The sequence below is a fragment of the Manis pentadactyla genome, chromosome 10 (assembly GCF_030020395.1).
Source record: "Manis pentadactyla isolate mManPen7 chromosome 10, mManPen7.hap1, whole genome shotgun sequence".
Lineage (NCBI taxonomy): Eukaryota > Metazoa > Chordata > Mammalia > Pholidota > Manidae > Manis > Manis pentadactyla.
The window spans coordinates 107,091,762-107,100,608 of record NC_080028.1 but is presented as its reverse complement, the minus strand read 5'-3'; the positions used below and the strand labels follow the sequence as shown (position 1 = coordinate 107,100,608).

At 41.1% G+C, this 8,847-nt stretch overlaps 1 protein-coding gene across 5 annotated transcripts in view; it reads left to right on the top strand.

Annotated features, from left to right (window-relative positions):
* The first annotated feature begins 796 nt into the window (after positions 1–796).
* Positions 797–8,847, top strand: part of NAP1L1 (nucleosome assembly protein 1 like 1) — a 29,303-nt gene continuing 21,252 nt past the window's right edge. For 2 of the 5 annotated variants that reach the window (XM_057487518.1, XM_057487517.1), the window contains exon 1: positions 800–971. The gene's annotated coding sequence lies outside the window, so the exon portion shown is untranslated. Of the gene's footprint in view, positions 972–8,847 lie in introns of all 5 variants that reach the window. The other 3 variants (XM_057487515.1, XM_036878616.2, XM_057487519.1) reach the window with 3 other exon arrangements.

Sequence of the window (8,847 nt, the reverse complement as noted above, 5' to 3'; positions counted from 1 at the left end):
TCAGTGTTTCCATGTCACATGTTATGTAGGTTGTGGAAAACTCCACTGTACACTTGTGAGAGAAAGAGTGCAAAAACCAAATAACGTTTTAGTATTATTATGGAAATACACTTGCCCTCCCACTTTAAAGGATCTGGGCACCCGCGGACCACATGGTGAGAACCACTGTTTTAAGAATTAATAGTAGTCAATCCATTATCAATTGACAAGTAGCCATGAGATTTCACAGGCCCGAGGATTTACACAGGATTTACTTTTTCAGCAAAACGAAACAATGTCCTCATTAAAAAGCGTCCGGTGAATACACAAATACGCCAGTTCATTCACCCAAAGAACTAAAGCAGAAATGAGGGCTCGTAGGTCAGGTAAAAGGATGAGCGATGGGGATGGAGAGCTCCCCCGGAACCATGCAGACCCACTATCAGGAGAAGCCAAACCGGCAGACGCTGCGAGGTAGTCAGAAGGACAGAACCGTTTTCTTGGGGGCAAAGCTAGGTGGAGAGAGAAAATGGGGACCGGGGACTGGCGAGCTGCAGAATTAGGCCGGAGCAGGGCCGGGAACTAAAGAGCGCTCGCCCTTGGTCTGCGTCTCGCGGGTCAGAGCCCTCCCCGGGGCGATGGGAGCTGGGATTTCCTGAGCAAAGAGACGGCGGGGCGCATAGTAGGGCAGAGGCGGGAACCCAAGCCAGGCGCGGAGGGTTTGGAGGTCGCCGGGTAGAAGGACAGGGCCGTTGCCTAGCAACCCGTCCTGGGCCCGCCTCCCACCGCGTTGCTAGGAGACGGAGAGGCCCGGGGGAGGGCGGCAGAGCGGCCCTACGTGCTGACGCTGATTGTATATGAGCGCGAGCGGCGGGCTCTCGGGTCTCTTTTAGCGCTCTCTGCTCGTGGCACCGCCTCCAGCTCCTTCCTCCCGCCGCCCTGAGTCACAGGCCCCGCCGCTCCGGCCGCCTGGCTCCCCGTGCTAGCCGCCGGTAACGGAGGGGGTCCGGGAGTTCAGGGGAAGCTCTGGCGCCTGGGCGGCCTGCGCGCAGGGTGGGGCCGCAGGGAGGCGACCCGGGGCGGGGGCCGCGGTCGCCAGGACCTCCGGGGCCCGTGCGAGGCCGGAGCGGAGCCGCCCGCGGGCGCTGTGCTGCGGCCTGCGGAGGCCCCCGGGCCGGCGGGTGCTCTCCGGGAGCGGCTGAGGTCGGCGCGGCCTGGTGTGCGCCGGGCCGCCGGCCCCACCGGTTTCTGAGCGCGGCGGCAGCTAGGCCACGGGGACGCCCGGGCCCTGAGGCGCCATTGGCCGCCCCGCCAGGGAGCGAGGGGACCCGGCGTGCGACCGGCCGCGAGTGCGTAGGCCGCCGCCTGGCCGACCACCCTGCTTCCCCAACAGGATTCCCTGAAGAAGGCCGCGGGGGCTGCAAATTCCGGTGGGAGGGAGAGGATGCGCAGGGGGCGGGCGGGCCGCGAGGCCCCGGGGCTCTCCGCCCACTGGAGGCGGTGGCAGCGATTGCCCCGACACGTGGCCGCCGCCTGAGCCGCATAGGACACCCTCTTGGCGCTGGGCGTTCTTGGCCGAAAGTTGGAGAGATGGTGGGTGTAAAAAATGAATAGCCAGCCCAGCCCGTGGGCTTCAAACTCTTCCCTGTTTCTCTTTGGTCTTAATGTTTGAATTGGTACCGGACGACAGTATGAACGTTACGTGACGGATGACGAAGCAGGGCCTCCACTGGAGTTCTTAGCTGTTAACGCGTGTAACTACGGTTAGCTGTTCTTAACAAAATGTTTCTGTGTGTACCTCAGCTACAGTTAGAATATGGGTGGGTGTCTTGACCAGGGTTTTTTACTGGGGGAGAATTGAGGCTAATCAGTCCAGTCTCCTAGACCGTTCTAAGATGGAAGTAAAGGATTTGGCCAGCAGTGTCTTTAACAGTGCTAGGACTGCTATTGCTTTCTTGCAAATGGGTTCCTTTATTGAAGTTCCCAGAATGATACTGAACTAGCTAGCAAGATGAGTTGGGGGTAAGGTGGAATGAAGCGTTGATGTAAACTTAGGCTAATTTGTAGCCTGCTTCCCCGGCAATGCCCTTCTCCCTCAGAAAAGGAGACAGTAAAGGGAGCACGGAATGGAGCCCTATCTGTGAGGGCTAGGCTTTCAGAGTACAAAATGAATGATCCGGGCTTCGGATGTCCTCAAGGAGCCCCTATTTTAGACTAGCATCATCTAATCTGAACAGTTCTGTAATGACTGCACTTTAAATATCGCACTTAAACTGCTTGCTTGGTTTCAGGATACCTGTAAAATGAAATATGCCGTTTTTGAAAATAAGTACCATCAAATACATTTTCAAATTAGTGTTTAGGTGCTGTTTTCTTGTTGTTATAAGAATACTCTCCTTTTTACTTAGGGAGTAATACACATTACCTTTGAATTAGGTATGGGAAACAGAATAAATAACTTAATGGGAGGTAATGAGGTTTTCAGGAATCTTCTGGGACTACAAGTCACATGCTTGTTCTCAGTTGACCAAGTTCAAATTAATGGCCCAGTTCTGAAATGTGTGATTCACTTATAGGAAGACTGAACCTTTGGAGGATAGATGGAACTAAGCATTGGGAGCAAAACAGGCAGGTTGGTTGTCTAGGTAAGAAATGTTGAGTTGTGTTGAGTGATACCAAGAAAAAGTAGGGGTGGGGGGTGGGGTACAGTATTTGTAACATTGTTTACATGAAGAAGCCTTTTACAGTGGTGATCCTAAGTCCCCATGATAAGTCCTACTTGTCCGAAGTTGTTCAGAGTGAGTTCTTGCTGGGCGGAGTAGGGGTTAGAAGCTGAGCGTTGCTGGCTCTGGCCCATGCTGGTAAGTTGTGCAGTATAGTGATCGCGGGCCAGGTGATCACATTCCTGTGCTTGCTGTGGAAGGTGACTGTGTTGTTACCAGTTCTGCCTTTAACCATTGTGGTTTGATACATTTTTACTTGTTCAAAAGTTCAGAGCTTTGTAATTTGAATTATTTTCTAATGTAAAGAGGGTCACAGGATAAGTGATAACAGCACTTAACTGGGTGATTAGTCAGGCAGTGTTTTAAATTATTCAGTCATTTAACACTCCTAGAGGTAGATCTATTAACATTTTCATGAAGAAGCTGAGGTGTAAAGCAGTCAGAGAACTTATGCAAGGTTACGGAACTGAACATTGATGATTTATGGTGAGGATTTTGAATTGTTCTTTAAAGGGAGTTCCTTTGACTTGAACTGTTAAGCTTTTATCTATGAGCTTTGAATTTAAAAACACTGTTGCTTGAGTGGCATTGTGTTCGCAAGAAAAAGATCGAAAACCTAATTTAAGGTCGTGAGGTTTTCCAACATGGAATTTGTTTACATACATTGCGGTATGACTTCTCACCCCCCCCCCCCCCCCCGCCATGTAAGTCGTTTTTGTTTGTTTATGCTAGGTGAATTGTCACCAAATACCATAACAACTCAGGCATATTTTTATGCTGTTGGATCAGATGATAGTCTGTCTTGGTAATGAGAGCCCTTGGACAGAAGGTACATAGTGCTATGAGATAGAAAATTTCGCTTGGGACTCTAATATGAAAGTCAGTTCTAAGTTGGCTATTGATATCACAAGTGAAAAAGTGAGCTAAGGAATATGATAACTGTGAGGTTGTGTTGAAGCCAAATAAAGCCCCTGAACTACTGAAAATGTTACTAATAGAACAAAAATGTCTGAAATACAGATTCACTTGAAGTGCGTTTGGAAGGAGCTGTGAGGTGTCAAGTAAAGGGAAATCTTAATGTCCTTGGGTTATTGCTAGTTACTTTGAACTCTTGCTTTAAAACATTTGTAGTTTTTAAATGTTTGGCTGTTTCACCATGACATAGTAATTTTCTGGAAAGGAATAATAACTAGATGTTACTGTGTAATCTAGCAGGACAGGCTGATGCAGAAGTCACCTTAGCTTTTGGGATAGTGGAGTGGAATGGGCATGGTTTTGGAAGTCAGATTTTAATTAACTGGTTTATTCACTTAACTCCTCTTGCTGAGTCAGTAGCTTTTCTATTTGTAAATATGAAGGAAATCTATTACAATAGTCTTTTACAAAGTGGGCTCTGCAAATGGTAGCTTTCTTTCTCATTGAAAGTGGGGAGAACTTAGAATCTGGAGTGTAAGAAGCTCCTTGATAACCCATGTCTGGACTTCCTGCTTTATAAGATTACAGGATAATTTCTTATGGTCTGTTTCTATCATTTATTTCTTTCCCTCCTTTTCTCCAATGGAAGATTTTCTTTGTGTTCAAGTTCTCAGGTTAAGATTTGCCTTCTGTCATGTTATTATGAAGCATATCTTGACATTGAGATACATAGGTTACATATATTCGTAGTGAATTGAAATGAACCTTTATTTGGAAAGTGACCTTTTTATCTATGGTAATGCTTTTCTTAAAGTCTATTTTTCTTGACGTTAGTACAGTGACCAGCTTTTCGGTTAGGATTTATTTTACTTTGAAACTCTATATGCTTATGTTGCAGATGTATTTCTTATAAAATGGATGTATTGGATTTTCATTAAATCCAGTCTGACAATTTAATGGGAGCCTTTAATCGATTTATGTTGAATTTAAATACTCTGATTTTTTGGTTTAGATCTGGTCTGTTTGTGCTATTTGTCCAAACTATTTTTTGGGGGGGCTTGAGAGATACATATATATAAATTATTTTTCGTCTACTTTGGAAGTTATATGTTTCTAATCTTTTGAGAGTTAACCAAAAATTACAATATGCATGTTTAAGAACGCTAGAATACTTTAATCCATGTCTTCCCCCACTACCCTAACCACTAACTTTAATTTTTTTAACACACTACACATTGTGATACTATTTCTTAAAAAATACTTATTTAGGTCTGTGCAGATACCCTCTTTGCCCTTCATTTCTTCTTGCATTTTAGACCTTTCATTTGGGACACTTACTTCTACCTGGAGAATATACTTACAGACTTTATTAGTGAGAGTGCTGAAGCTATTTTTGCCTGAAAGTATGTTTCACCTTCACTCTTAAAAAAGGATGTTTTGGTTGGTTGTAACATTTTAAGATCATTAGTTATTTCCAGCACATTGTGGATTTTGGTGTCTTTTGAAGAAACGATAGTCTTCTGTGCCTTTAAAGTTAATCTGAGTCTTTTCTCTGTCCTTTTGAGGTGACTTGTCTTTAATACTTTCCCTTTTCACTGATATATTGAAGTGTGGGTTTCTTTATCCTGGCTTGGGATATTTATTTGTAAGGCTGTCTTTCATCAGTTCCAGAAAGTTCTTAGCTATTAATTTCTAAAAATATTTTGCCCATTCTCTCCCCTACTAGAACTTGTATTAAATCTTTGTTAGACTTGATTGCAAAATGTCTTTTGACTCAGCATGTCCTTTTACTCTCTGGGATGTTGCTGGAGATTTCCTCTAAGCTTGCTTCCAGCTTGCTTAATTCTTTCTCCAACTGTGTTTAGTCTACTGTCAGACCTGCCCATTTAGTTTAATTTTCATTATTTCTGTTTCTAGAAGTCCCATTTCTCTACCAGATGTGCTGTGTGACCTTTAATAGATGCTGTGTCTTGCAGGTACTGCTGTAGGCACAATTTTCAAATGTAGTGAGCGTGGGTACCTGTTGTCTTTACAGTTAGAATACGTTTGTAGTCTTTTTGACAGTAGTAGGACAGGTGTCTGTCATATTCTTTTTTTGTTGCTCCTGTTGCTCTTGAAAATTACTCATATGGATGATTTTGAGGCCCTATGATTAAGGTGCCTTTCATGGAACACAGTCCAGCAGAGACCACTTTAAGCTCATCGCTTGGGGTTTTTGGTGGCAACACTAATGAGGTGAATTTGGGCTTTTGTCCAGAACTGGTTTATGATCCCTGAGAATATAGCACTTTGGGGATCCTCCTTTATTTGGATAGTTGCTATAAAAATTTCCTGCCTTGGATGGGTCCAGGGCTTTTGATGTCACCCCACAGTAGTTAAAACCAGAGTTCAAGTGTGAGATTGGTGAAAGTTGCCTTCAGTGGCTGCTTCTGCTTATCCTTTTGCTTCCTGTTGAGTTTTCAGTTTGGGGTTAGTAATTGCTTATTATTTGATTAGCATTTTCCATGCTATTTTGCAATTTCAAGTACTTTTCATTTGTAGAGTTGGTTAGCATAATCTAGCTTGTCATTACCATTCATTTTATTTGATGTTGAATACAGTAAAAAGTAAATAAATGTAGATAATTAATTAACCTAAACCTGTGTTTCTCAGTGTAATCTGATTATCTAGAACCACCTGCCTCAGAAACGACTTTCTTTTGTTCAGAGTGTGGATTTTTGGGTCCCCTCACTCACAGCAACTGTTGATTTAAAAATTGGGCGTAGGAATCTCTTTCTCACTTTAAACAATTTTATTTGTAATTTTAGATTGACAGGAAAGTTGTAAAGAAAGTTTAGAGAGTTCCCATCTGCCCCTTGCCCACTTTCCCCTAATGTTAACATCTTAAATTACCATGTTGCATTTACTGGTCAGCCTGTACATTTATCAAAACTAAAAGAATCTGATTTTAACTATCAACTTACTTATTTTGCAGAAACCCTGACCTTGTGCCGAGGATAATTCAAATTGGACAGAATGTAAAACTAGCTTATGTTGAATGAGTGTTTACTAGATATAAACATGAATTTACTTCTTAATAATAATAATTCAATAAAGGAACAATTTTTTCCTACTTTATATAGATTAAAAATAAGGCCAGGAGTTGTTTGCCTGAGCTAGATTTCCGTGAAACTGGTGTCAACCCAGATGATTTGACTATATAAACATACTTTGAAAAACAAAAGTGTGTACAACCAAGAAATGTAATTTAGCTAGAGTGGTAGATTGGAGAAGGCATCTCTAAAGAAGTAAATGCCACCCTGTTCTATCTTGAATACTCTTTAATAGAATCAGAAGAATTTCATTTTAAGAGTTTTAATTCTAACTATAACCCCACATAGTGGACACAGGATAGCAGTATAGCCATTCTGTGAATATACTAAAGTTTATAAAAATTTGAATTTAGAAGTTTTTTGGGAAAGGGGAGGTTATATATTTTTGATAATTGCTGGATTTACTAGACACTGTATATACACGTTCAACCCAGCAAATTCCAAAATGCTATTAAAATGTATCGGTGTATGGGAAAAACCAAATAATGTAGAATGAAACATAATTTCTCATTTTTTCCCAATCTTTTCTTCTAGGGAATCTACTGTTAGGTTTCTGGTGTTATCTTTATAGAAGGTATTTTATTCATAAGAAAGTATGTGCATATATGAGTATGCATATCCTTTTGTGTTTTTTATATATATATATGTATATGTATATTTTTCCCAATTCAGGTGGGATTTTGCCGTATGTCTTACACCCCTGCTTTGGTACTCTTTACGTATCAACTCAGATCTGCTTCATTTTGACACAACATTTTGTTCTGTTCATATTCCATGCTAATAGTGGGTTTATTTTAATGAGATAAGTAATTATTGCTGCCATATGTACAAGCTTTTTGTACTACCCTGAAGAATACAGTGCAGTGATTGGCAAAAGCAGATATAAACCCTATAATCATGACTTCTGTGAGCTGGTCAGTTGGGGGATTCAGACCTTAGTCAAATAATCACATTATATTTATACAAACAGGGCATCTTATGATGGAAAGAAATAGAACTTTATAGGGGTGGGTACAGCCAAGAAATCTTATTAATCAGAATGTACAAATTGGAGAAGACTTCTCTGAAGAAGTAAACTATCTGAGAGTCAAAAGGATATGTTAACTGGAGTATTGGAAAAACCTTCTGGCTGACCATGGAAAGCATAGTGCTTTAGGTTCTTTATATAATACTTTCTTATGGTAGATTCTCATAAATGAATAAGGCGAGATGGACATATTTAGGGCTTTTGATACTCCTATGGCCAATTTACTCTCCAGAAAAGATAACAGTTTATAGGAAACTAGCCATATGTGGAGTGTATATTTATCAAAATTTTTTCCTAGAATCCTACTTGCGTATCTTTGACTAAGATTCAGTGCTTAATTTTGAATTAGTATTTCTTTGTAATTGTTTGCTAAATACTTTGTTAATGCTGGCTAATGTCCAGCATTCCAAAGAAATTTATCAGTGCTATTACAAATTATTTAAAGCAAGTAAGAAATAGTTAAATAGAGTAAGATACATTAGGAAGAAATATTTCCTTTATAATTTGTCCAGAGGATGGATGTTGGGTCAGTAATAATATTCCCAGCATTAGCACTTGGCTGCTAACATCAGTAATTTCTTAACTCTTTAGGTAATAAACATATAAAATATGTTGGTATGAGGAATCACATCTTACAGCATTTTGTAAGTTAAATACTTAAGGTGTTCTGTCAATTTTCTGCCTGAATACCGCATATTTTACCTTAAGTTTTTTTCTAAAAGCAGCATTTTCCAAGTTAATACTAAACTATAGTAAGAATGCAGGATATGCTCTGATCAGTTTGAACGGTATTCTAATCTGATAATCAAGAACTTCGTGGACAGTGCCAGCATATCCAGGGTAGGTGGTTATCAGTGATGTGACATGAAGTACATTTAAAGAGATGCGGAAGGTTTGATCTGGGTTGGGACCGAGCACTTTGTAACTGTCATTAGATGGTTGAAGAATTGACAATTGATAGGATTATTAAACTTTTTTAATCAAGTTCTTCAGAGTGCATAATGAGAACAATAGGTTGTCAGATTTTGACTTTAACACGAATTTGATAAAAATTAATATTGCTAGAAATGAGGCAGTTTTGTTTTTTGAGGTACTAAGTAACCTCTAAAAA